The sequence below is a fragment of the Delphinapterus leucas genome, chromosome 13 (genome assembly GCF_059928025.1).
Source record: "Delphinapterus leucas isolate spDelLeu-1000000601 "Yukka" chromosome 13, BTC_Dleu_Yukka2, whole genome shotgun sequence".
Lineage (NCBI taxonomy): Eukaryota > Metazoa > Chordata > Mammalia > Artiodactyla > Monodontidae > Delphinapterus > Delphinapterus leucas.
The window spans coordinates 55,115,230-55,142,858 of record NC_143141.1 but is presented as its reverse complement, the minus strand read 5'-3'; the positions used below and the strand labels follow the sequence as shown (position 1 = coordinate 55,142,858).

Sequence of the window (27,629 nt, the reverse complement as noted above, 5' to 3'; positions counted from 1 at the left end):
AGGATCTATGATTTACTTACTTACAGTGTAGAACAATTGTTTGACACATCTGTTTCCCCTACTAAACTGAGCTTGATTCATTTTTGTATCCCAGGACCTAGCACAGCTCCTGGCACATAACAAATACTCATTAATGTTTCCTAACTGAAAGGATAATTGTTCAACATTTAAAAATATTCCTTACTTTTCAAGAAGAGACTTCTCAGAGATCTGTTTAAATAGTGAATGGTACTTAAATTGGAATTTGATTTAAAAAAACAACAACAAAGAATTATTCAGGATCATGCTTGTTTTAGATTCTAAAACCACTGGAAGCAGGCGAAGCTGGGGTTTTCTTGAGGATCCAGAACCATATACCACATAACACAGGGCATGACACCAGAGGCCTCCTGGTCAGGAATCAAGGTGCAGTGCCTTGCCTGGTGAAGTCCTGGCTACACAGCCTACTTAGGCTATTAGTTAAGACTATTGGTGGGCTTCCCTGATGGTGCAGTGGTTAAGAATCTGCCTGCCAATGCAGGGGACATGGGTTCGAGCCCTGGTCCGGGAAGATCCCACATGCCGCGGAGCAACAAAGCCTGTGCGCTACAACTACTGAGCCTGCGCTCTAGAGCCCACAAGCCACAACTACTGAGCCTGCGTGCTGCAACTACTGAAGCCCACATGCCTAGAGCCTGTGCTCTGCAACAAGAGAAGCCACCTCAATGAGAAGCCTGCGTACCACAATGAAGAGTAGCCCCCGCTCGCCACAACTAAAGAAAGCCACAGCAACGAAGATCCAACGCAGCCAAAAATAAATAAAATAAAATAAATTTAGAAAAAGAAAATGCATGGTATTAAAAGAAAAAAAGACTATTGGTGTGTGGAGAAAATCCTTACTCTTATTTATTTGTTTTCAATCAAGACCTGTAAGACCTGCTAATTGGTGAAGTGGAAAGGATTAATGATCTTTAATCACTGTTAGAATAAAAAATGCCCTTATCACTTTCCTGTCTCTAAATAACTTTTTCCATCCGTGTCCAGGAAACACTCACAAGTCAGCTAAGTAAAAATCTTTCAGTTGTTCTTTAAAAACAGGTATTTACCAGGAGATCATTGACTCCAGTCTGGCTCCTGCAGTCAGGGAACATCCATGGGGGTGGGGGGGGGGCGGGGAGGGGGGAACGCCACCGCAGTAATGGATTTGGAGGCAGGTAGTGGGAGGAGAGAAGCCAGCAAAGAAAGCCTTATCTCAGGCACTTTGGTATTCTAGTCCGTGGTCACTAGTAAAATTAGATTTGGATTAAACATTGTATTTTATCATTTTGCATTCTCTTCCTAGAGGTTAAGTGTACATTTCTTTATTTGAGTCTCATACATGCATGTAAAGTAGTGAAGGCATTATCTCCCATTTAGGGTTTAAAGGTGGAGAAAATGAGGGCAAGAAGTAAAGTGACTTGCCTAGTCAGTGACTGATCAGGACAGGATCTCAGATAGTCGTTCAATGCTCTTCCTACTGGCCCTTTCTTCTAACCTATCTCTTGCTTCAAGATTTTTTTTTTTTAATTGCATGCCTGTAGGGACAGAACTAGAAGTGTTTTAGGTTGGCAGTGACATGGAGTGTCTGCTTTGTGCTCAGCACTGAGGTAGATACAAAGAAATAAAAAACAACATTCTGTCCTCAAGCTATTTATAGCTACCTGGGGGAAAGAAAATGTAATAAACAACAAAAAACCCTAATATTGTAAAGTGAAAAACATCAGGTTACAAAAGCATGTATGCTAAACATACTTATAGACTTTTATTCATTTTCAATCATTCCATTTTGCCTAACATATTTATAAGATCTAGAGTGGGAACTCTGCTCTACTCAGAGGCATGTGGCTTCTTTACTTTTCTTAACAAATCTAATCTCACACACTCCCACCCTTCCAATTAAAGTTATCTCAGCCTCCTCCAGATTAAATAGTCTCTTGTGGTTTAACAGTCTATTTTGATGTAAAATGCTCTCTATCAGGTAAATATTCATTAATTCAAAGTTCAATTCCCTAACAAGGCTGGTTGTTTCTCTCCTACCCTCCGCCTGGCCAAGATGGCATCTATGCATGGCGATACTCACCCATCCTTATGGCATTGGATGGGGTTTGGTTTCCACTGCAGGACAGCTGGTCTGGTCGTTGTACACTAGCTGCTCCTCAACTAACGTCCTGCTAATTTTTGGATTCCCCCTGGGGGAGGTCCCTTCCGCATCACAGTGGAGCCAAGATCGTTTGAGTTTGCCATTCTGCAGCTAGTCACTGTTGTTCTGCTATTGCTTACCCCCTGACCAATACTAGTGTGGGATATCCCTGAGCTGCAATCTCCTCCTAGGTTTTTTTGCTGGGGACAGGGCAAAGTCTCCTTTGCCTTTCACTTACCACTCAATCTGTCCAACATGCTTTCCCCTCCAGGGATTCAGTCCAGAATGTAGCAGTCAGAATACACCTGTTTCACTGCCTACTTCCCCTTCCCCTAGTTTCTTCTTTTTTCCTCTGTAATCCTCTGAGCTAAAGTTCCCCTCCCACTTCCCTCCCCCTGCCCCCATAGGTACACTTCCCTCATTCTGAGATTTTTCTGTTCCTGGCTTTTAGTAAAACTCTATGATTTAGTTGATTGGCTCTGTCTCTTCTTGTGTTAATGAGAAATAAAATCATTTAAAAAATATTTTTCTCTGTTGTCAAAGTTCAGCTTTCAAAACTCTTAATGTTGGGGCTTCCCTGGTGGTGCAGTGGTTAAGAATCCACCTGCCGATGCAGGGGACACGGGTTCCAGCCCTGGTCTGGGAAGATCCCACATGCTGCAGAGCAGCTAAGCCCATGCGCCACAACTACTGAGCCTGGGCTCTAGAACCCGCGAGCCAAAACTACTGAGCCCGCGAGCCACAGCTACTGAAGCCCACATGCCACAACTACTGAAGCCCGCGCACCTAGAGCCCGTGCTCGACAACAAGAGAAGGCACCGCAGTGAGAAGCCTGCGCACCGCAACAAAGAGTAGCCTCCTCTTGCCGCAACTAGAGAAAGCCCGCGTGCAGCAAAGAAGACCCAATACAGCCATAAATACATAAATAAATTTATTAATAAAAAAAAGAAAAAGTAGCCCAAGTATATGTTAATGATTGCAAACAGATTTGACTCTATGTTTTACTGGGACTAATAAACTTTCTCAGGTGGACATTAACAACATTGGATAAAGAAAGTGTGTGTATATGTGTGTGTGTGTGTGTGTGTGTGTGTGTGTGTGTGTGTATTCCCTTGAGCTTTCTCATTTTACCATATTTGTTAGTACTCCTGAGTACTGGTCATGCCTTCAAGTTGGAATGAAGGCCAAGACTGAGAACCCAATCCTGAAGTTTCCTATAATTGTACAGGATCAAAACAAGGGACACTCTAAGTCAGTAGACTTTAATCTTTTGGGGCTCACAGATTTAGTCCTTTGAATCTCTGGTAAAAGGTAGACCTTTTTCTTTCTTTTTTTTTTTTTGAATTTTCTTTTATTTATTTTTTATACAGCAGGTTATTAGTTATCTATTTTATACATATTAGTGTATATATGTCAATCCCAATCTCCCAATTCATCCCACCACCACCTCCACCCACCGCCCACCACTTTCCCCCCTTGGTGTCCATACGTTTGTTTCTCTACAACTGTGTCTCTATTTCTGCCCTGCAAACCGGTTCATCTGTACCATTTTTCTAGGCTCCACATATATGCGTGGATATACGATATTTGCTTTTCTCTTTCTGACTTACTTCTGACTTACTTCACTCTGTATGACAGTCTCTAGATCCATCCAAGTCTCAACAAATGACCCAATTTCGTTCCTTTTATGGCTGAGTAATATTCCATCGTATATATGTACCACATCTTCTTTATCCATTCGTCTGTCGATGGGCATTTAGGTTGCTTCCATGTCCCAGCTATTGTAAATAGTGCTGCAGTGAACATTCGGGTGCCTGTGTCTTTTTTTTTTTTTTTTTTTTTTTTTGCGGTACGCGGGCCTCTCACTGTTGTGGCCTCTCACGTTGCGGAGCACAGGCTCCGGACACGCAGGCTCATTGGCCATGGCTCACGGGCCTAGCTGCTCCGCGGCATGTGGGATCTTCCCAGGCCAGGGCATGAACATGTGTCCCCTGCATCGGCAGGCGGACTCTCAACCACTGCGCCACCAGGGAAGCCCGCCTGTGTCTTTTTGAATTATGTTTTTCTCTGGGTGTACGCCCAGTAGTGGGATTGCTGGGTCGTATGGTAATTCTATTCTTAGTTTTTTAAGGAACCTCCATACTGTTCTCCATAGAGGCTGTATCAATTTACATTCACACCAACAGTGCAAGAGGGTTCCCTTTTCTCCACACCCTCTCCGGCATGTGTTGTTTGTAGATTTTCTGATGATGCCCATTCTAACTGGTGTGAGGGGATACCTCATTGTAGTTTTGATTTGCATTTCTCTAACAATTAGTGATGTTAAGCAGCTTTTCATGTGCTTCTTGGCCATCTGTATGTCTTCTTTGGAGAAATGGGGTAGACCCTTTTCTGACAACTGTTACTTATAATTTCTAAAGGTGTGTGAGTCCCTTGAACCATCCAAGGTATTCAGTGTCTTGGTCAACTCAGGATACTATCACAAAATACCTCAGACTGGGTGGCTTAAACAACAAATATTTATTTCTCATTGTTCTGGAGGCTGGAAAGTCCAAGGTCAAGGTGCGGCAGATTTGGTGTCTGATAAAGGCCTTCTTCCTATTTTGCAGGTGGCCACCATCTTTCTATGTCTGCATATTGGGAGGAGAAAGCTCTCTTGTGTCTCTTCTTATAAGGTCACTAATCCAATCATGAGGGCTCCACTACCATGACCTAATCTAATTCTAACTACTGTACCTCCCAAAGTCTCCATCTCCAAATACCATCCCACTAGGGATTAAAGCTGCAACATGTGAATTTTGGAAGGACACAAACATTTAGTCCATACCACAGAGATAGTCCCCAGATTGAGAATATCTGCTCTAGGAAAATCCCCCTCTTTATTACCCACTAGGGTTTCAGCCCCAGGTCCAAATCTTTTTTATTTTTATTTATTGTATTTATTTATTTTTGGTTGCATTGGGTATTCGTTGCTGTGCATGAACTTTCTCTAGTTGCGTCGAGCAGGGGCTACTCTTCGTTGTGGTGCGCGGGCTTCTTATTGCAGTTGCTTCTCTTGTTGCGGAGCATGGGCTCTAGGTGCGCGGGCTTCAGTATTTGTGGCACACGGGCTCAGTAGTTGTGGCTCGCAGACTCTAGAGTGCAGACTCAGTAGTTGTAGTGCACGGGCTTAGTTGCTCCGTGGCACGTGGGATCTTCCTGGACCAGGGATCGAACCCATGTCCGCTGCATTGGCAGGCAGATTCTTAACCACTGCACCACCAGGGAAGTCCCCCAGGTCCCAATCTTATCTCCTGTTCTGATGAACTGGGTGGGACAGAATCACTGTTGAAGCCTCTTGGCCCTATAGAGAAGTCTATATGTCTCCTCCTGAATCCTATTCCAGAAGCAGGAAGCACCCCTAGGTGCCTGTTTGATATACAGCATGCAGATGAGGTAAAGAGGAAGAAGTGAGTGAATAACACAGAGGATAAGAATTTTGACATCACCTCCTTCTATGGTCCCCACATTATGTTCTACATGTATCCTTGATTTCATCCCTGTTCCTCATCAGAGCTTCTGTCCCTTGGGAATGGGAGTAAGGTGGGAAAAAGCATTAGCTCCTTAGCATGGGTTGGAGAAAGGCTCTTGATAATTGGTGGATGCCTCCAACCAGATTCATGAATAAATTGAGGGCAGATTCAGGGTCAGCAAGAAGGAAGTGACTCTGGAGGACAGGAGGAAACATCTGGAAGACATGGACTTGAGCTTGAGCAGCAGATATTTCTCAATGGACAGCTCAAGTCTTTGAATTCTTTTTGTTTGAGAGTTTGGCATAGCTCAAATTAGTTAACTTTTAAAGCATTATGTAAGTTAAGCATTTGTTTGGTGTTGTTGAGAGAAGAGATGAGGGAATTTTCTCAAATAAAAAAAGTGGAAGTGCTCTGTTTTCTTAGTGGCTGTTTTGGTTTGTCCTATTTATATTTAGTCCCCTTTTGCCTTATTTTGGCTTGGCTCCTAGGAGTGGCTGGGTGAGTTTATTATCCCATCTCTTTGGTAATCAAGTTGAAGGATTCTCTTTTCATTCTAGCTCGGAGAAGAATATGCTGGTCCATATCATCTGCAGGAGACTCAGCCTGGGACCAAATTACCAACTGACCTGTCCTGACTATTAAGTCATGGGTGAAGCATGAGCAAGACATATCAGGGTTGAAAACTTCTAATGGGCTTTGATGTCAAAAGGTGCTATTTTCAACTACCAGACATTATTTTTAATATAAATAAATATGATATGATGGTGCCTATCAATATAAAATCTCTCTTTAACTCACCCCAAGAGGAGTTGTCAAGGAAAATGGTTATCTACATTTTGCTAAGTTTAAAGATTTTTCTTCAGTCCTCATATTATTTGACCTATCAGTAGTGCCTGGCACAGTTTATCATTACCATCTTCTTCTTTTAAAAAAAATCAATTAATTAGTTAATTTTTGGCTGCATTGGATCTTCGTTGCTGTGTGCGGGCTTTCTCTAGTTGCGGTGAGAGGGATCTACTCTTCGTTGCGGTGTGTGGGCTTCTCATTGCGGTGGCTTTTCTTGCTGCGGAGCACGAGCTCTATAGGCGTGTAGGCTTCAGTAGTTGTGGCACGTGGGCTCAGTAGTTGTGGCTTGTGGGATCTAGAGCGCAGCCTCAGTAGTTGTGGTGCATGGGCTTAGTTGCTCCGTGGCACATGGGATCTTCCTATACTAGGGCTAGAACCCGTGTCTCCTGCATTGGCAGGTGGATTCTTAACCACTGCACAACCAGGGAAGTTCCTCATTACCATCTTCTTGAAATACTTTTTGTACTTGACTTTGAGGACATATCCACTTGCCTGGTCTCCTCCTATTTCATAGGTTGTTCCTTTTCTATTTCCTTTATGGTTTCTTCTTATTTTCCCAAGTCTAAACACTTGGTATACTTGTTAAAAATGTGGTATCCAGCCCTTTCCCCAAGAAATTCTCATTCCATTGATCTGGGTTGGAGTCTAGGTATTTTTTTTTAAAGATGGTTAATATGATGAATTTTATGTTACATGCATTTTACCACAATTAAAACAATTTTTAAAAAAAGGCTCCTTGGGTGATTTTTTTTTAACATCTTTATTGGAGTATAATTGCTTTACAATGTTGTGTTAGTTTCTGCTGTATAACAAAGTGAATCAGCTATACGTATACGTATATCCCTATATCCCCTCCCTTTTGCATCTCCCTCCCACCCTCCCTATCCCACCCCTCTAGGTGGTCACAAAGCACCGAGCTGATCTCCCTGCCCTATGTGGCTGCTTCCCACTAGCAATCCTTGGGTGATTCTTATTAGCAGCCTGGACAGAAGCTTCTGACTTATCTGTTGACAATACTCAAATATACCTCTAGCCTGTACCTCTCCCATGAATGCTAGAGTTGTCTATCCCACTTACAGCTTGACATCTCTCCTTGGATGTCAAATAGGCTTCTCAAATTTAACTGGACCAAAAGCAAATTTGTGATTCCCGCATCCTATACCTGCTCCTCCCACAGTCCTCCTCCCAATCCTTGGAGTCATCATTGACTCTTCTCTTCCCCTCACATTCCCCACCCAAACATCAGCAAATCTTGTTGGCTATGTCTTCAAAACATATTCAGAATCTGACAATCTTTTACCACCTCCGTTACTACTAATCTGGTCTAAGCCACCATCATCTCCCACCTAGATTACTTCAGTAGCCTCCTAACTGGTCTCTCTGCCTCTGTCTTTGCCCTTAAGCAGTCTTTGTAAAACTTAAAACAGATGTTATTCCTTTATATCATACCCTCTGATTGACTTCTCATTCAGAACAAAACTCAGTCCTTAAAATATCTCACCAAGCCTACACAATCTGCCCGTCAACTTTTATCTGTCTCATTGCTTACCATGTTCTGCCTTCTCTCTGTGCTGCACTACCCTGGCCACCCTGCCTTGACTAGCATGCTCCAATCTCAGGACCTTTGCTCTTCCTGCAGCCCCTGAGTCTTCAAGTGGTTAGCTTGTCCAAGGTCACACAGCTAGTAAGTGGCTGAGCTGGGATTCCAACCCACCTCTGGCTCTAAATCTAATGCTCTTACTATTGTACCATGTGGCCTTTCTACTGCCAACAGTATTCATTCAGCCATTCAATAAGTGCTTTTCTAGGTGCTGAGGATAGAATAGCGAACACAACAAAGCACCTAACTTTGTGGCGCTTACATTCTAACTGGGGGAGATAAAAAATAAATACATTCAACATACAGTATGTAAGATGGTGTTAAATGCAGTGGAGAAAAATAAAGCAAGGCAAGAGACACAGGAAATGCTGGGTAGGTATTGCTATTTCATTAATCTATTGGTGGTCAGGAAGGCTTCACAATAAAGCAACAATTGCGCAGAGACCTGAAGGGAGAAGGAAGTGTGGGAATAAGCCATAGGGATAGAAAAAGGGAAAGTTTCAAGTTACAGGGAAGCCAAAGGAATTCACATTTCCTTTTGATTTAAGTTATTTTCAATGTAACAATTAACGTACTGAAATATTTCTAAAGAACTATGCTCACCTGTGTTTTGAATATTTTTGGAAACGGTATGAATGGATTGCCCTTGCCAGACATGCTGTGACTAAGAAATTGGAACAAGATTGCAACTTTCAGTTTCACTGAAAGTCCCTCTGGCCTCTAGAAGCATATATCAAGTGTGGCTTCTGGAGTCAGATCACATGTAAGAAAACCCTAGCTCTACTATGTGTACTGTTTGTATAATCTAGGACAATTTACTACCCTATTCTAAGCCCCAGTTCCCAAATCTCTAACGTAAGGGTGATCATAGCAGGTGGGTTTTCATCTACTATACACCAATGCTCTGTCTGTTCTGATTGGTTTGCCATATCAGTTGTTAATTATTTTCAATATCATCCTTAGATAAAATTATTTACCTTATGAGAGTCATTGTGATAAGGAAATTAGGTAAGCACTCATCCTTATTATATTTATTATTATTATATTTATCATTATTATTATAGCCTAAATCAAGGGTCAGCAAAATATGACCTGTAGGCCAAACCTAGGCCTTCCATCTTTATGATCTTTGTAAATAAAGTTTTACTGGGACATGGCCATACCCACTTATTTATGTATTGTCTATGGCTGTTTTCACACTACAAAGGCAGAGTTTATTAGTGGAGATGGACTGGTCCTTTCCAGAACAAGTTTGGTGACTCCTGGCCTAAATGGGGATGGAATCCTACTTTACCTTTATCAAAACTTGGTTTAAACAGCTCTGCTTTGTACCAAGATATTAACATTTACAACCAGTTCTTTATAGTCAAGAAAGGAGATGTGCTTTGCCAAACTTATCAGGACAAGTTGCTAGGGATCTACTTGGAAGTGAAGCAACTTCCCTCCCAATCCCAAGATGAGGGTGTTGAGGATAGGGGTCCCCAGTGAGTTCTGAGATCAAATTCCCAGAAATAGAAAGTTACATATGGCCCCATGATGTTCAGGTATGCAATGTTATATACTAGTCCATCCACTTTCTCTTTTCTTTTTTCCCTCTAGTCTCTTATCCTGGTGTCAGCCTTTTCCTTGCAATACTGGATCAAGGCAGGGGACAGAGCTGTGTTTCCAGGGAAGGCAGTGGGAGAAGACATTTTCTTTGTTAACTTGAGTGGGGCTCAGTGACAGATTTACTCTTCAAAGCATCTTGATTCTTCAAAAAGTTATTTGAAACTTAGTTTTGTCTTTAGAACCAGTAAGTGCTTCAGGAATTTTAGTCTTTTTAGAAAGAGTTAATTGATTTCATTTCATCCCCATTTCTTTAAAAAGTGGACATAGTTCCGAGCCCTTGAATAAATCAGACTTGGCCACAAAGGAAGTCAGGCAGGGGTCAGAATAGAGATCAAAAACCAAAAATACTAGAGGTTTATGTACTCTTTTCTGTTCTTCTTTAGTTTGAGTTGATTCTTGTGGGGACTGTGTCTCTGGGAAAGCTGAGGCTGTAACAGTTCTTGGTAATGGTCGCATTTGACTTCAGAAACACACAGCAGAATAAGAGGGAATGGAGCAATAGATGTGTTTAATTGATTAATGCTGAGTGAATACCTACTACGCACAAAGCATTGTGTTCATCTAGGTATTTTATATGGGCTCAAAGAGTTTCTGAACCTACATGCAAAACTGTATTGACTCTGTGTCCATAATTCAACTTTTAAAAAGTCATGACTTCAGTGTTTTGAAAAGAGAATCTTGAAACATTTCTTAGTTCATTCATATTTATTTGGTTTCAGGAGAAGAACAGATGTATTTTCCTCTTATTTAGGATATAATTAACTAAACACCTTTAACCTAGTTTATAAATATTCTTGTAATCTGGGTTTTCTAGGAAAGATCCGATTAGAAATCAGTTGTTTCTCACAGAAGATCAATTGTTTCATAGAAGTTGAGAGTGAGTCAGATGTATGAAAACTTCTATCATACCGGTAGAAGTGATATGACTTTTGCCTTTGCCTAGGTCCAAAGACAAACTAGGTCCAAACACTTGAAGAGCTGACTGGCTGAGCAGCTGGGTCAGGGTGAGGTCTTAACACAATCTCTGAAAGCCTTTGGCTCCCTCTGTAGAGCCAGAGCAAGATGACTTCTCAGTCTTGAGGGACCCTGAGTGTGTGACTCCTCCCAGGAGATGCCTCCTTGTCTCCCATTTTCCTAGTCTTTCCCTTTCCAAAACATGGTTTTCAATCCTTACCCCAACTTTATCCTTACCGAGAAAAAGTTCACTTATCTCGTTAGAAAAAGAAAGGAAGGGCTTCCCTGGTGGTGCGGTGGTTGAGAGTCTGCCTGCCGATGCAGGGGACACGGGTTCGTGCCCCGGTCCGGGAAGATCCCACATGCCGCGGAATGGCTGGGCCCGTGAGCCATGGCCGCTAAGCCTGTGCGCCCGGAGCCTGTGCTCCGCAACGGGAGAGGCAACAACAGTGAGAGGTCCGTGTACCGCAAATAAACAAATAAATAAATAAAAAAGAAAAGAAGCATAAAACAAAGGTGTGTTTTTGAAGGGGTGTACGCTAGGCTGCATTGTGCCTGTTTTCTGGTTGCATGAAAGTTCTTTCTGTATCTTCTCCCCGCTCCTTCCATCTTCCTCCTCAGCCCACCTCAGTTGAGACTGGCTCCCGCCAGAGCGTGTAACTTCTTCCTGTCAAAGCTAGCTCTGGAGAGAAGGTAAAGTCATTCGTGCTGAGGTAATAATTAGTATCAACCTTTACGAGTAATCGCATTTTATCCCAGGAAAATCTCATTAAAAGGTGAAACTACAGTATGAACTTTGAGGCTTTAGACAGTAGATGGGGAACTCACCCGAGGGCAGTAGAGCTCCCTCTGTACAGTGAAAACAACAGTCTATAGAGGCTGCAGTTTATTGCAGTTAATCTCAAATATGAGATTGTAGGTGAATACAGGATTATAATTTAATATCATTTTAAGAAGAAGGAAAAAAGCTGTCACCATCTAAACTGGTTTATTCTAGCTTTTTCGAAAGCTAGAGATTTAAAGTCAAACAGGAGAGCCAAAGAAGATAATCATCTTTTAGTGTTTCAGAAGATTTTAATCCCTTTTGGCTTTCCTCCAAGGATATCTGAACAGAACATTAAGTAGCTGAAAAGCAAAAGTTTTCAATGTTTCATAACTGCAATCAGTCCTATGCATTAATTTTGAGGAAGGACAAATTATAAAAAATTAATTATAGTAAGGCAAGCAGCTCTATGGCTCTGCGGGTTTTTCATTTTCTTTTCTCCTTCTTTCTCCTTCTTCTTCTTCTTTCTTCTTCTTCTTCTTCTTCTTCTTCTTCTTCTTCTTCTTCTTCTTCTTCTTCTTCTTCTTCTCCTTCTCCTTCTCCTTCTCCTTCTCCTTATTTCTTCTTCTTCTTCTTCTTCTATTTCTTCTTCTTCTTCTTCCTCTTCTTCTTCTTCTTCTCCTCCCCCTCCCCCTCCCCCTCCTCCTTCTCCTCCTCCTTCTTCTTCTTTTTGTGGGAGGAGATGAGAGATTTTGTTTTAGTTAATGTTTTTGTTTTTAAAATGATGAAACAGAAAATGCTTCACTGGCCCACAGCAAACTTTCCCATAAAACTCTCTTTGGGGCTTCCCTGGTGGCACAGTGGTTGAGAATCTGCCTGCCAATGCAGGGGACACGGGTTCGAGCCCTGGTCTGGGAAGATCCCACATGCCGCGGAGCGGCTGGGCCCGTGAGCCACAACGACTAAGCCTGCACATCTGGAGCCTGTGCTCCGCAACAAGAGAGGCCGCAATAGTGAGAGGCCTGCGCAGCGTGATGAAGAGTGGCCCCCGCTTGCTACAACTAGAGAAAGCCCTTGCACAGAAACGAAGACCCAACACAGCCAAAAGTACATAAAAAACAACAACAACAACAACAAAAAACCTCTCTTTGGCCACAGACTAAGTACAACACACATAGTGCCAAGAGGGGTTTCATGGCTTCCCCTTTTTTCCCCTGCAGACAAAAAAATGAGCACAGGATCAAAATAAATCTAGAATGAAAACCATATTTCCCCCTCATTGGTTGAGCTTCTACTCTCTCTTAATAATCACTACAATCGTTTGGTTTTGTCAAAAAGAAATCAGATAACCAAACTACCTTCTTTCTCCTTGTGCTTCCAGAAGAGACAGTAAACACAGGGAATTCTGTGAGCTGATCTGCCATTGCTGTTTTGGTCAGGCATATTTACAAACCTCACTGATTTGGCCAGTAGCTCCCAGGCAGCCTCCTGTGAGCCACAGGGTTGAGACCGTCCTTCTGAAGGCAAGGATAGTGCCCTGTCCAGCAGGCTCTTGATTATGAGTGCTGATCACTTCTGGAGCAGGGTGATCCTGGCTAGCTGTCAGCTTCAGCTCCAGCCCTTGGAACCCAGACCCATCAGCTCCTCATAACACTAACATAGCAATCCTCTCTGCCGATTGGGTCAGTAACCTGCCCAGAGAAATCAGATGAAATAGGGGCAACAGTTTTTTTCTACCAAGGGTAACTGACCCATGCAGATGCAATTCAGGGAAGTAAGCCAATGCTTTCTTGGAATTCTCATTTTCTAATTTTAAGCAGTACTGACTCCCCTCTTTCCCTCCTTGAACCTCATCTTCCTACTCTAGAAAGTAAAGAGGACAACTGATTATTTTAAGCAGAAGATATTTGTTTTTGTGTAGTCACACATGCTCCATATTTTGGATATAAATGTTACATTTAAATTTCATGGGGATTGGGGAAAAATTTTGTAAGTGTAAAAATAGTTGGGGGGTGAAAACCACAAAATATCAATAGACTTTAGTTTGTAAGAATTTAATACTACACTATGGCAAGAGAAACTATAAATAAAAACAAAAGTCAAATGACAAATGGGAAGATATTTATATTACATATAACAGGCAAGGATGAACATACTTTATAAGTAAGAAATTTTTACATAGCAATAAGAAAAAATTCCCTAGTATCCCATTATAAAAGTGGGCAAACAAGGCAATCTTGAAAACAAGCTGAAGAACTTAAACTGCCAGATATTCTAGTAATTAAGACATTATTATATTGGTTCAAGAATACACAAACCAATCAACCACTGGAACAGAATGGAGAAAGAGAACCACATATGCATGGTCACCTGATTTATAGCAAAGGCAATAAATAATGTAAGGCAGAGGGTAAAAGACGGTTTTTCAATTAAATGGTGCTAAGTGAATTGACAATTTGTATGGAATAAAATGTATCTGAACCCTTACCTCACACCATACACATTAAACAACTCCAGATGGATTCCAAATCTAAATATGAAGGAGAAAAAAAAACCTTTCAGAACATCTTCATGGTCTTGGAATGGGTAAAGATTATTTAAACAGTCACGAAAAGCACTAACCATTAAAGAAAAAAATTGATAAATTAACCATATTAAAATTAAAAACTTCTGTTCATGCAAAGATACCATTGAGAAAGTAAAAAGAGAACCCATAGAGTAGGAAAAGATATTTGCATGCATGTATCCAACTTACTGGATAGAGAAAAAAAAAGAGCAAAAATTTGAACAGATACTTCACAAAAGAGTATATCTAAATGGCTAATAAACATATGAAAAGGCACTCAATATTAGTCATCAGGAAAACTCAAATTAAAACCACAGTGAGATAGTGTTACATACCCACCAGAATGAGGTATCACTTCACACTGGTCAGAATGGCCATCATCAAAAATTCTACAAACAATAAATGCTGGAGAGGGTGTGGAGAAAAGGGAACCCTCTTGCACTGTTGGTGGGAATGTAAATTGATACAGCCACTATGGAGAACAGTATGGAGGTTCCTTAAAAAACTACAAATAGAACTACCATATGACCCAGCAATCCCACTACTGGGCATATACCCTGAGAAAACCATAATTCAAGAAGAGTCATGTACCACAATGTTCACTGCAGCTCTATTTACAATAGCCAGGACATGGAAGCAACCTAAGTGTCCATTGACAGATGAATGGATAAAGAAGATGTGGCACATATATACAATGGAATATTAGCCATAAAAAGAAACAAAACTGAGTTATTTGTAGTGAGATGGATGGACCTAGAGTCTGTCATACAGAGTGAAGTAAGTCAGAAAGAGAAAAACAAATACTGTATGCTAACACATATATATGGAATCTAAACAAACAAAAAAAGGTTCTGATGAACCTAGGGGCAGGACAGGAATAAAGACACAGATGTAGAGAATGGACTTGAGGATACGGGGAGGGGGAAGCATAAGCTGGGACGAAGTGAGAGAGTAGCATTGACATATACACACTACCAAATGTAAACTAGATAGCTAGTGGGAAGCAGCACAGGGAGATCAGCTCGGTGCTTTGTGACCACCTAGAGGTGTAGGATAGGGAGGGTGGGAGTGAGATGCAAGAGGGAGGGGATATATGTATACATATAGCTGATTTTCTTTGTTATACAGAAGAAGCTAACACAACATTGTAAAGCAATTATACTCCAATAAAGATGTTAAAAAAAAAAACCCCACCAACAATACTAAACATTGGTAAGGATGTGAAGCAACTGTAACTCTCGCACCTTGCTGATGGGATGTAAATTGGTTATGACCACTTCAGAAACAATTTTGACATTATCTATTAAAGTTAAATATGTGTATACTCAGCAATTCTACTTCTAGGTAACTAACCATAGAAAAGTGGACTTGTATTCTCCAAAAGGCACGTCAGAGCAGCACGATTCATAATAATGCCGAATAGGAAAATGCCCAAATGCTCATCAATGGATAAATAAATTGTGGTATAGTCACACAATGAACTCTAACAGCAATAAGAAGAAACAATCTGCAACTGTATGCAACAATATGAATGAATCTCACAAACATGTATTGCGGAAAAGAAATCAGACTCAAAAGAGAACACAACTTGTGATTTCATTTATATAAACTACAAAAACAGGTGAAAATAATCTTTCTGTTGTTGTGCTAGTGACAGTGTAAATCACGCACTTTGAAAGGTGTTTTGGCAAAATGGCAGAATAGATCAAGAGTCAAAAAGTTTCATGCCCTTTGACTGGCTAAACTCGACCCTAAGGAAAGAATTATAGATGCCCATGTAGATTTATATTAAAAGATATTCATGCTAGAGTTCTTGTAATAATAACAAGTTGGAAAGTGATAAATATCTATAATAGAGATGTAATGAAATAACTTTGGTATATCTGTATTCATGAACTATTACACAGGCACTAAATATCATGTTTTTGAATAATATTTAATAATATTCAATAGTCATGATTTAATGTAAGGTAAAAACTGTAGAACAGAAAACTATTTATACAATGCAGTCCCAATTTTATTGCATATGTATACTCACAAACATATATATACATACATATGCAAAAGAAGGTAAGAAACATACCACAAGGTCATTGTTGTAAAGTGGAATTAGAGCGTTTACATTTTCTTCTTTTAAGATTTTTCCGTGTTAGTCCCTATGGCTAATATGGTTCTGTCATAGCCTGCAACCGATTGCTAAATAGGACTCAATATCTCTTTTCTCCCCAGGAGAATTCCATTAAGACCAAGTGTTGATTTGTATTCAAGATTTTATAAGAAGACAGAGGAGAGTTTTACACTGTACAGTTCACAACCCTTCCTATATTTCCTTCAGGTGTGCCTTGTGATGGCTAATTTTATGTGTCAACTTGACTGGGCCATGGGATGTCCAGATATCCAGTTAACATTATTTCTAGGTGTGTCTGTGAAGGTGTTTCCGTAAGAGATTAGCATTTGAATCCCTAGACTGAATAAAGCAGATTCCCTTTCCAATTATGTAATCTGTTGAGGGTCTGAATAGAACAAAAAGGTGAAGGAAGGGAGAATTTGCTCTCTCTGCCTGACTACTTGAGCTGGACATAGGTAGTCTCCTGCCCTGGCACTGGAACTTACTCCATTGGCTCTCTGGTTCAGGCCTTTGAACTGTACTAAAAGGTATACCATCAGTTCTCTTGGTTCTCAGGCCTTTTGACTTGGACTTGAACTACATCACCAGCTTTCCTGGGTCTCCAGCTTACAGATGGCAAATAGGACTTCTCAGCCTCCATAACTGTGTGAGGCAATTCCTCCTAATAAGTCTATTTTTATATCGCCCATTGGTTCTGATTTTCTGGAGAACCCTGACTAATATATGCTTCATCTCTCGCTTCTCTCCAGCTACAAGCCAAACAAGGTTTCCTTTTTGTTGTCCTTTCCTGGGTAGCACTTAGACAAGCTGGTACCTAGATAGGCTGATTTCTGGCTTCCTCAATTCCAGATCTTCCCCATCTCAGGTCTCAGAATCTCTCTCCTTTTTTATACAGAAAAAATTGCTTCTCCAAATATGCATACATCCACCACCAACTCAGCAAAACAAAGTTCTTGTCAATTTTCAAATTTTCTACAGTAAGTTCATATTACTTTCAGAATCAAAAAATTTTGAATTACTCATAGCAACTCATAGCAAATTTCCCAATAGAGGGAAATTTTTCTCTAGGCAGCAACAGTGTTAATGAAAATATGTAATGTGTAAGACCAAGTCTGGCTGCTTAAAATTAACCTTAAGGCCAGAAATTCCTCAACTTAAAAACATATGCACATCAGGTACACATTTATCTGATCATTTGAATTATATGTGTAGCAGTTCCCCTTGGTGAGGGCAGAGATTGAAGAATTATTTGTATTAGCATTAGCTTTTTGTAACATTGATCAATAACTAGATGAAACAGTTAATTCTGGACTCAGAGAAAATAGTGGCATGAGCAAACAAAACAATTAGGTGGTTTGAAACTCATTTCTGCTTAGTTTTTTATTAGCAGCACAATTTTCTTCCTAAATTTAGTCACACTGAACAATGCAGGATGCAGTTGTACCCCATTCATTCACCCACCCACCCAGGAAACTGGTATGCCCTTCTTTTATTTATTTATTTATTTATTTATTTATTTTTGCGGTACGTGGGCCTCTCACTGTTGTGGTCTCTCCCGTAGCGGAGCAGAGGCTCCGGACGCGCAGGCTCAGCGGCCATGGCTCACGGGGCCAGCCGCTCCGCGGTATGTGGGATCTTTCCGGACCGGGGCACGAACCCGCGTCACCTACATCGGCAGGTGGACTCTCAACCACTGCGCCACCATGGAAGCCCATATGCCCTTCTTATATGCCATGCACTATTGTAGGAGGTCGGGTGCAGAAGTGAAAAAGGTGTACAAGGTCTTTCTTTTATGGAGCGTATGGGGAAGAGAGAGTATAACACAGGGGAAATATATATATATATATAGAGAGAGAGAGAGAGAGAGAGAGAGAGAGATTGTCATATATATTTCTATATTCTCCAAATCTTGCTCTCATGGGACTTGCCATCCACTGTAGCAATAGGTTTCAGAGCTTCAGGAGAAGGATGGATACCTGCTTTAAAAAATCATTACTCAGCTCTTTTTCCAGTAAAAAAAAAAATTGTGGTGAAAACCTGGTGTCATGAAAAGAAGAAAGACTTTCTAAATTACTTTACACATCAATGACTAACCTGAAGGACTCAGACCATACTATTTCTTTCTTTCTTTTATTATTATTATTTATTTTATATATTTATTTTTGGCTGCATTGGGTCTTTGTTGCTGCGCCCGGGCTTTCTCTACTTGTGGCAAGTGGGGGCTACTCTTCGTTGTGGTGCCTGGGCTTCTCATTGCAGTGGCTTCTCCTGCTGTGGAACACGGGCTCTAGGCATGCAGGCTTCAGTAGTTGTGGCATGAGGGCTCAGTAATTGTGGCTCACAGGTTCTAGAGCGCAGGCTCAGCAGATCTGGCGCACAGGCTTAGTTACTCCGCTGCATGTGGAATCTTCCTGGGCCAGGGATTGAATCCGTGTCCCCTGTATTGGCAGGAAGATTCTTAACCACTGTGCCACCAGGGGAGTCCAGACTATACTATTTCTTCCATAATGTGAAGTATACTTCTACCCAAAACTTGCTGCCCTAGGAGAAGAAGCCCAGGGACCATCAGTGCCACCATGTTGGGAGGTAAAGGAGAGGGCTAGGGCTAGGAGCTTCAGCGGACTGGGGAAGAATGGGGGATAGAATAAAGAGAAATTCAGAGGTGGGGAACATTAGCACCAAGAACACATAGTTGTGGTGATGGGGATCCAGTTATGGTCGCCAGCATATCAACCACAATAGTCAGACAGGACTAGCTTTTCTTCAGTTGTCTCCAGTTCAGAAAACTGTCTGATTGAATCACTTTACAACCAAGGCCAGTAAGGAGCCAGAAGACATCATACGGGTCCCAGTGCCTCCACTGCCATGTGGTCATGTAAGTGATACTCTTCCTCTGTAAGCCAGTTCACCATCACAGAAGAGAAGAGAGGGAGAAAAAAAATATGAAATATTGGACATTTTATCCCCTAAAGAGTGAACACTTACCAAAAGAACCCTGGCTAGGAGAGATTTTGCCCTAACAATTTTTCCCCTTCTTGATCTGACCCTGGAAAAGTGGGCCTGGTTGTGTCCATTGTGCTCCTGATGTCCCCTCTATCACCTTTCCCATGATATGCCCTCTACTCCCAAATTTCCTCTCTTTTCCATCTGACCTCCATTCTTAAGCAAAATTCTCATTTTCTTTTTGCCCTGATGTCAATTAACAGTCAAAAGGAAAAATAGCCAACAAGTTAATCCAAAAGTTTATGAATTCTACTAACATAAAAATTATACATATACCTAAAGGCTGGATCATAGTCAAAACTTAATTGGAGTAAAACTAAAAAATCGTAAGTGGAAAGAAGTAACAGAAATTAAAAATTATTAAGAATCCCATGATAGGGCTTCCCTGGTGGTGCAGTGGTTAAGAATCCGCCTGCCAATGGAGGGGACATGGGTTCGAGCCCTGGTCCGGGAAGATCCCACATGCTGCGGAGCAACTAAGCCTGTGTGCCACAACTACTTAGCCTGCACTCTAGAGCCCACGAGCCACAACTACTGAGCCTGCATGCCACAACTACAGAAGCCTGCACGCCTAGAGCCTGTGCTCTGCAACAAGGGAAGCCACCGCAATGAGAAGCCCGTGAACCACAACGAAGAGTAGCCCCTGCTCGCCACAACTAGAGAAAGCCCGCGTGTAGCAACGAAGACCCAACGCAGCCAAATTAATTAATTAATTAATTAATTAAGAAAAAGAAGAAGAATCCCATGATGGAAGTGTTCTAAATCTGGATTGTGGGGATGGCTGCACAACTGAATTAACTAAAACTCATCTAATTTTGTGCTCTCCAATATGGTTGCCACTAGGCACATGTGGCTATTTAAATTTATTAAAATTGTATTATTCAGAGGAATAGAATTGAGTGTCCAGAAATAAATCCATAAACCTATGGTCAATTAAATGGTGCCAAGACCTTTCAATAAGGAAAGAATAATCTCTTCAATAAATCACTCTGGGGCAACTGAATAGCCACATGCAAAAGAGTGAAGTTGGATCCCTACCTTACACCATATATGAATATTAACTCAAAATAAACCAAAGACCTAAATGTAAGGGCTAAAACTATAAAACTCTTAGAAGAAAATATATGAGTAAATCTTTATAACCTTTGCTTTGGCAATAGAGTTTGAGATATGACATCAAAAGTACAAGTAACAAAAGAAAAAATAGATAAATTTGGCATAAAAATTAAAAATGTTTGTGAACAAAAGGACACCATCAAAAGTGAAAAAACAACAAACAGAATGGGAGAAAATATTTGCAAATCATATATTTGATAAGGAATATCCAGAACACATATAGAATTCTTGCAACTGAATAACAAAAAGACAAACAACACAATTCCAAAATGGGCAAAGAACCAAACAGACATTTCTCCAAAGATGACATACAACCGGCCAATAAGCACATGAAAGGTGCTCAGCATAATTAGTCACCAGAGAAATGCACATCAGAACCACAATGAGATGCTACTTCACACGCACTAGGATAGCTATAATTTAAAAAAAGAAAAGAAAAGAAAAGAACAAGTGTTGATGAGGATGCAGAGAAACTGGAATCATTGTACATTGCTCCTGGGAATGTAAAGTAATAGAGCTGCTGAGGAAAACATGCTGGCAGTTTCTTAAAAAAGTTAAACAGAATTATCACATGTCCAAACAATTCCACTCCTAGATATATACCCAAAAGAACTGAAAACAGATATTCAAACAAAAGTTGGTATGAATTTTCATACCAGCACTATTTACAATAACCAAAAGGTGGAAACAACCCAAATGTCCATCAACTGACGAATGGATAAACGAACTGTGGTACATCAATAAAAAAGAATGGAATACTGGCACACGCTGCAACATGGATGAACCTTGAAAACATTATGCTAAGTGAAAGAAGTCAGATACAAAGAGTCACATATTGTATGACTCCATTTATATGAAATATCCAGAATAGGCAAATCTAAAGAGTCAGAAAGCAGATTACAGGTTACTAAAGGGTGGGGGAAGGAGATAGGAGGAGTTACTGCTTGATGGGTGTGGAGTTTTCTTTTGGGGTGATGAAATATTTTGGAACTAGATAGAGATGGTTATGTAACACTGTGAAAATAATAAATGCCAGTGAATTGTACACTTTAAAATGGTTAAAATGGCAAATTTTATATAGCATGAATTTTACCTCAATAAAAATATTTTAAAATATATTTTCTAGGTTACACTAGCCACATTTTGGGTGGCCAGAGCTGCTGATTAGACTTTGCTTATCACAGAACATTTCTACCATGTACAAATTCTATTGGAAGTACTGATATAACTGTAAACTTACAATGGGTAAGTTTATGGTATATAAATTGTCCTTCAGTAAACAGACAGGACCATTTAAAAAAGAAACATTCCCAAGGCAAATATAATTTTAAACCATTTTAAAAAATTGAAGTATAGTTAATTTACAATGTTGTATTAGTTTTAGGTGTACAGCAAAGTGATTCAGTTATATATATAATTGAATATATACATATTCTTTTTCAGATTCTTTTCCATTATAAGTTATTGCAAGATATTGAATATAGTTCCCTGTGCCTTGCAGTAGGTCCTTGTTGTTTATCTATATTATATGTAGTAGTGTGTATATGTTAATCCCAAACTCCTAATTTATCTCTACCCTGCCCCTGCCAACCCCTCACAACCATATGGTTATGGTTTTGTAACCGTAAGTTTGTTTCCTATGTCTGTGAGTCTGTTTCTGTTTTGTAAATTAGTTCATTTATATCATTTTTTTAGATTCCACTTGTAAGTGATATTGTATGATTGTCTTTGTCTGACTTACTTCACTTAATATGATAATCTCTAGGTCCCTCCATGTTGCTGCAAATGGCAAGATTTCATTCTTTTTTATGGCTGAGTAATATTCCAGTGTGTGTGTGTGTTTATCTATCTATATATATTTTTTTAATTAATTAATTTATTTTTGGCTGTGTTGGATCTTCATTGCTGCACGCGGGCTTTTCTCTATTTGTGGCGAGTGGGGGCTTCTCTTGTTGCCAGTGCATGGGCTTCTCATTGTGGTGGCTTCTCTTGTTGTGGAGCATGTGCTCTAGGCACACAGGTTTCAGTAGTTGTGGGACAAGGGCTCAGTAGTTGTGGCTTGTGGGCTCTGGAGCGCAGGTTCAGTAGTTGTGACACATAGACTTAGTTGGTCTGTGGCATGTGGGATCTTTCCGAACCAGGGCTCAAACCCGTGTCCCCTGCATTGGCAGGTGGATTCTTAACCACTGCGCCATCAGGGAAGTCCAATATTTTTTTATTTTATTTATTTGGTTACTCCAGGTCTTGGTTGTGGCAGGCGTGCTCTGTAGTAGTGGCATTTGTGCTCCTTAGTTGTGGCTTACAGGCTCCTTAGTTGTGGCAGGCGGCTCCTTAGTTGTGACATGCAAACTTTTAGTTGCGGGATGCATGTGGGATCTAGTTCCTTGAGCAGGGATTGAACCTGGGAACCTGGGACCCCTGCATTGAGAGCGTGGAGTTTTAACCACTGCGCCACCAAGGAAGTCCATATGTATGTGTGTGTGTGTGTGTGTGTGTGTGTGTGTGTGTGTATACCACATCTTCTTTATCCATTTATCTGTTGATGAACACTTAGGTTGCTTCCATGTCTTGGCCATTGTAAATAGTGCTGCCATGACTATTGGGGTACGTGTATCTTTTGAGTTAGCATGTTCCTCAGATATAGGCCTAGGAGTGCAGGATCATATAGTAACTCTATTTTTAGTTTTTTAAGGAACCTCCATACTGTTTTCCAGAGTGGTTGCACCAATTTACATTCCCACCAACAGTGTAGAAGGGCTCCCTTTCCTCCACACCCTCTCCAGCATTTATTATTTGTAGACTTTTCAATGATGGCAATTCTGACTGGTGTGAAGTGATACCTCATTGTAGTTTTTTATTTTATTTTATTTTATTTTTGTTTTTTGCGGTATGCGGGTCTCTCGCTGTTGTGGCCTCTCCCGTTGCGGAGCACAGGCTCCGGACGCGCAGGCTCAGTGGCCATGGCTCACGGGCCCAGCCGCTCTGTGGCATGTGGGATCCTCCCGGACCGGGGCACAAACCCGTGTCCCCTGCATCGGTAGGCGGACTCTCAACCACTGTGCCACCAGGGAAGCCCCATCAGTCTCTGTCTTTTAATTGGTGTATTTAGATCACTCATATTTAAAATGATTATTGATATAATTGGATTAATGTCTACAATATTTGCAACTGTTTTCTAGTCATTGCACTTGTCCCTTGTTTCTTGTCTTCCCCTCTTTTTCTGCCTTCTCTGTTTTTTTTTTCTAGTTAAACAATGATTTTATTGCTTAAGTACATGGACAAATTTATGCAACCAGGGCAGAGGCTGTGGGTAACTGGTATCTCCAAATTGGGGGGGGGGGGGCGTGAGGGGAGGACTGGTTTGGTTTTACAGTATTGAGCCAACCTGTGAATGCAGCTATTAATCAGAATCAGAAGGAATTTAGCATCTTTATCCTTTCTGTTTCTCTGAAGATGCTTCCGAACAGCAACAACTTTCTTAATTAAATGCTAGAGGTACTCAGGACGATCAGGAGAAAGTCCTTTGGACTTAAGAATTCTCAAGATTTTATTGCCTGTCATAAAACAACACCATGTGAGACTCTCAGGATCACCCTGAGGCAGGCCCTTCTTGGCCAGTTTGTAGATCTGCTCCTTCCTGTTGTCAGAAGTTAACTTCAGCCAGGTGGGATTGCTGCGGTGGTAGGCCAGAGCTGACTGGGACAGGCCCTTCCCAGGGGCCTGCATGCAACCACGAGGGCAGCCAAAAAGAGAGCAAGGGTGGGAGGCAGGAAGCCACCCTGCACACAGGAAGTGACCTCACACAGTCCTGCTTCCTCCCATCCTGCCTTCTCTGTTTTTAATTGAGCATTTTATATTATTCCATTTTCTCTTAGCACATTAATTATACTTCTTTAAAATTTTTAAAAATGCTTGCCCTAGGGTTTGCAATACACATTTACAACCAATTTAAGTCTACTTTATTTTTAAAATTTTTAAAAAGGATTTTATTTATTTATTTGGCTGCGTTGGGTCTTGGCTGCTGTGTGCGGGCTTTCTCTAGTTGCGGCAAGAGGGGGCTACTCTTCATTGCGGTGCACGGGCTTCTCATTGCAGTGGCTTCTCTTATTGTGGAGCACAGGTTCTAGGCGTGCAGACTTCAGTAGTTGTGGCTTGCGGGCTCTAGAGAGTAGGCTCAGTAGTTCAGGTGCATGGGCTTAGTTGCTCCACGGCATGTGGGATCTTCCCAGACCGAGGCTCAAACCCGTGTTCCCTGCACTGGCAGGTGGATTCTTAACCACTGCGCCACTGGGGAAGTCCTTAAGTCTATTTTAAAATAACATTGTACTGCTTCATAGGTAGGACAGGTACCTTATAACAGAGTATTCCCAATTATTCCCTCTTGTCCCTTATAATATTGCTGTCATTCATTTCACTTATTCATAAGCTATAATCAACCAATACATTATTGCTACTGTTATTTTTGAACAATATCTATTACATCAATATCTATTAGATCTAATAGATCTATTAGATCTAATAGCAGTTATCTATTAGATCAATTAAGAATAACAAAAATATAAGATTTTATTTTACTTTCATTGGTTTCTTCTCTAATATTCTTCTTTCTTCAAATGTAGATCTGAGTTTCTGATCTATATATTCTATAGTTCTGTATATATGATCTATATATTCTTCTCTCTGAAGAGCTTCTTTTAACACTCCTTGCAAGGGCAGGATGACTGGTGATAAATTCCCTTGCTTTTCTTTGTCTGAAAAAGTCTTTATTTCTCCTTCACTTTTTAAAAACATTAATTATTATTATTATTTTTTCCGTACGCGGGCCTCTCACTGTTGTGGCCTCTCCCGTTGCGGAGCACAGGCTCCAGACGCGCAGGCTCAGTGGCCATGGCTCACGGGCCCAGCCACTCTGCGGCATGTGGGATCTTCCTGGACCGGGGCACGAACCTGTGTCCCCTGCATCAGCAGGCAGACTCTCAACCACTGCACCACCAGGGAAACCCCCTATTAATTAATTTTTAAATTTTTATTTTATTATTTTTTTATTGGGGTATAGTTGTTTTACAATGTTGTGTTAGTTTCTACTTCTTCACTTTTGAAGGATAATTTCACTGGATACAGTATTCTAGTTTGGTGGCTTTTGTTTTTGGTTCAACACTTTAAATATTTCACTCTATTCTCTTCTCGCTTACATGGTTTTTAAGGAGAAGTCTGATGTAATTCTTATCTTTGTTTCCTATAATTAAGGTGATTTTTTCCTCTGGCTTCCTTCAGGATTTTTTCTTCTAAAGGCAAGTATCAGATTTGTCTAAACAAAAATAAAAAAATTTTATGATCAAGAAAGACAAAGTAAAGTGAATGCCACAATGATAAAGACAAAGAACAGGGGTCTGGCAGAATGGAAGGCCACAGGGTAGGGAAGGTGCCAGGAAGCTTCTGGGACACTGGGCATTGCTGTGTTGGGGCTGGGTGGGACCACAAAGCGCTATGGCCTAGCCTGCTCTGGTGATCATGACATTTGATGATGTGGCCTCATATTTTTTGGAGCAAGAGTGGGAGATCCTGGAGATGTAGCAGAAGGAAATATATCAGCAAGTAATGAAGATCCATTACGAGACTCTTGATTCTCTGGGTTATGTTTTTCCCAAGCCAGATTTGATCACTTGGTTGGAATATGGGAGAATGTTATTAATCAGAGACCAGGGGGGTAAAAGAAAGACAAAGGAAAAACTGGAAAAATACTTTCAATGGTGGACAAAGGGTTAATAGTCTTAATATATAAAGAGCTCTTACTAATAAATAAGATAAAGCTAAATGTTGTGAAAGAAAAATAAGCATAGAACAGGAAAAGGAACTCATAAAAAGAAGAAATTAAAATGGCAAATAAACATAAGTAACAAAAAAATCTTTGGTAACTGAAAATGAAATTAATTCAAAAAGGAGACATATTTTTAACCTTTCAGGATTAGCAAAGATTTGAAAATGTTTGTTGCATATGGAGAAAGGGTACTGTCATAATTGATTGATGGCATGTATATTGTTACATTTCTGGCTTGTAATTTAGCAAATTTTGTCAAATTCCTCCAAAACATCAACTTCTTTTGATTCAGCAATTTTACTTCCAGGAATTTTTCCTCAGGAAATAATTGAACAAATATACAAAGATGTATGTATAAAGCTGTTTATCATGGTAGTTTTTATAATAGTAAAAAATTGGCAACAGCCTGACTGTTCAAAAAGTGTTTTTTAAAGTTGATTTTCAAAATAAAAGAATGAGAAATCAGGGACAAGAGGGAAAAAAAATAGTTTGAAATAAGCAAACAATCCTTATAATAAAGACTTGTTTTCCTAAGTAGCAGCTCCCTTCACAGATAAAGAATTGAAGGGGCAGAGTACAATGTGACATCCTGTACATATGACACCCTTACCTCTCTGAAGACCCAGAAGTTTGCACTCCTGACAAAATGGGGCCTAGCTCCTTGGTTCCACAAACACACATTACCCTCTCCCTTTCTTTACATAACATTACCTATTGTTCCCTTTGATGGCTGGAAGTGTAGCTCCTCCATTCAATAACATCTAGTTGAGACAGTGGGAGAATGTCTCCAGGTGCATCAGTCTGACTCTGGGAAAACTGGTAACAGCAGAATGTTGCTTGTCTGGGGAAGGGAGTTGGGCAAGGGTAATCAGAGAGTAGAGTAGGTACTCAATAAATCCTTGGATGCAGCCAAGGCAGCCAGGATTAGACCTCAGCATGCCGAGTTCTGTCCTGGCCCCCTTTAGTGGAACTGACTACCTACAGAAACAGGGAATAGAAATTCAGGGCAAAGCCTATCTACCTGGAGTTTTCTCACATCACTTCTCATTTTGTACTGACTCCACTACTCATGGCTGTCACATTCCCAAATCCTCTGACCTTCATTTATCTGCAGACTTTGGCTCCTAGGCCTCACATCAGGTGCCTGTGGCTATGAAGAACCTTTTCAGGTAAGCCACTCCAGCCTGGCTGGACCACTTGGCCTCCTGGCATTCCCTCCCCAGCATTAACCAGGGAAACTACAATGTGCCACTCCCATGCTTCTCCCCAGTGTTTGTGGGCCCACATACCCCATCTCAACCTCTCCTCCACCTCAGGATAGAGGGATCAGAAACAAAGGGATACATTTACTAGGTCAAAGAATGTTAGACTTAGAAGGGATAGTGTTCATCATTTAGCAAAATCAACCTTATTTAAAGTGAAATGACTTGCTTACAGTCACACAGCTAATTCCAATGTAATATGGTACCTGGGTGTCAGGGTGGTCCTTTTAATTTTAATTAATTAAAAAATTTAAAGCAATTCCTAAGATTCCATAGGAAAGATGACATTCTATTT

General features: G+C 40.7%; 1 protein-coding gene and 1 pseudogene across 1 annotated transcript in view; both read right to left on the bottom strand.

Moving 5' to 3' along the window:
• Positions 1-27,629, bottom strand: part of LOC111174784 (uncharacterized) — a 333,695-nt gene that overhangs the window by 24,833 nt on the left and 281,233 nt on the right. Inside the window, exon 6 of the transcript XR_016395296.1 lies at positions 13,930-13,971. The gene's annotated coding sequence lies outside the window, so the exon portion shown is untranslated. The remainder of the gene's footprint in view (positions 1-13,929; positions 13,972-27,629) is intronic.
• Positions 23,539-24,685, bottom strand: LOC111174783 (small ribosomal subunit protein uS15 pseudogene; annotated as a pseudogene).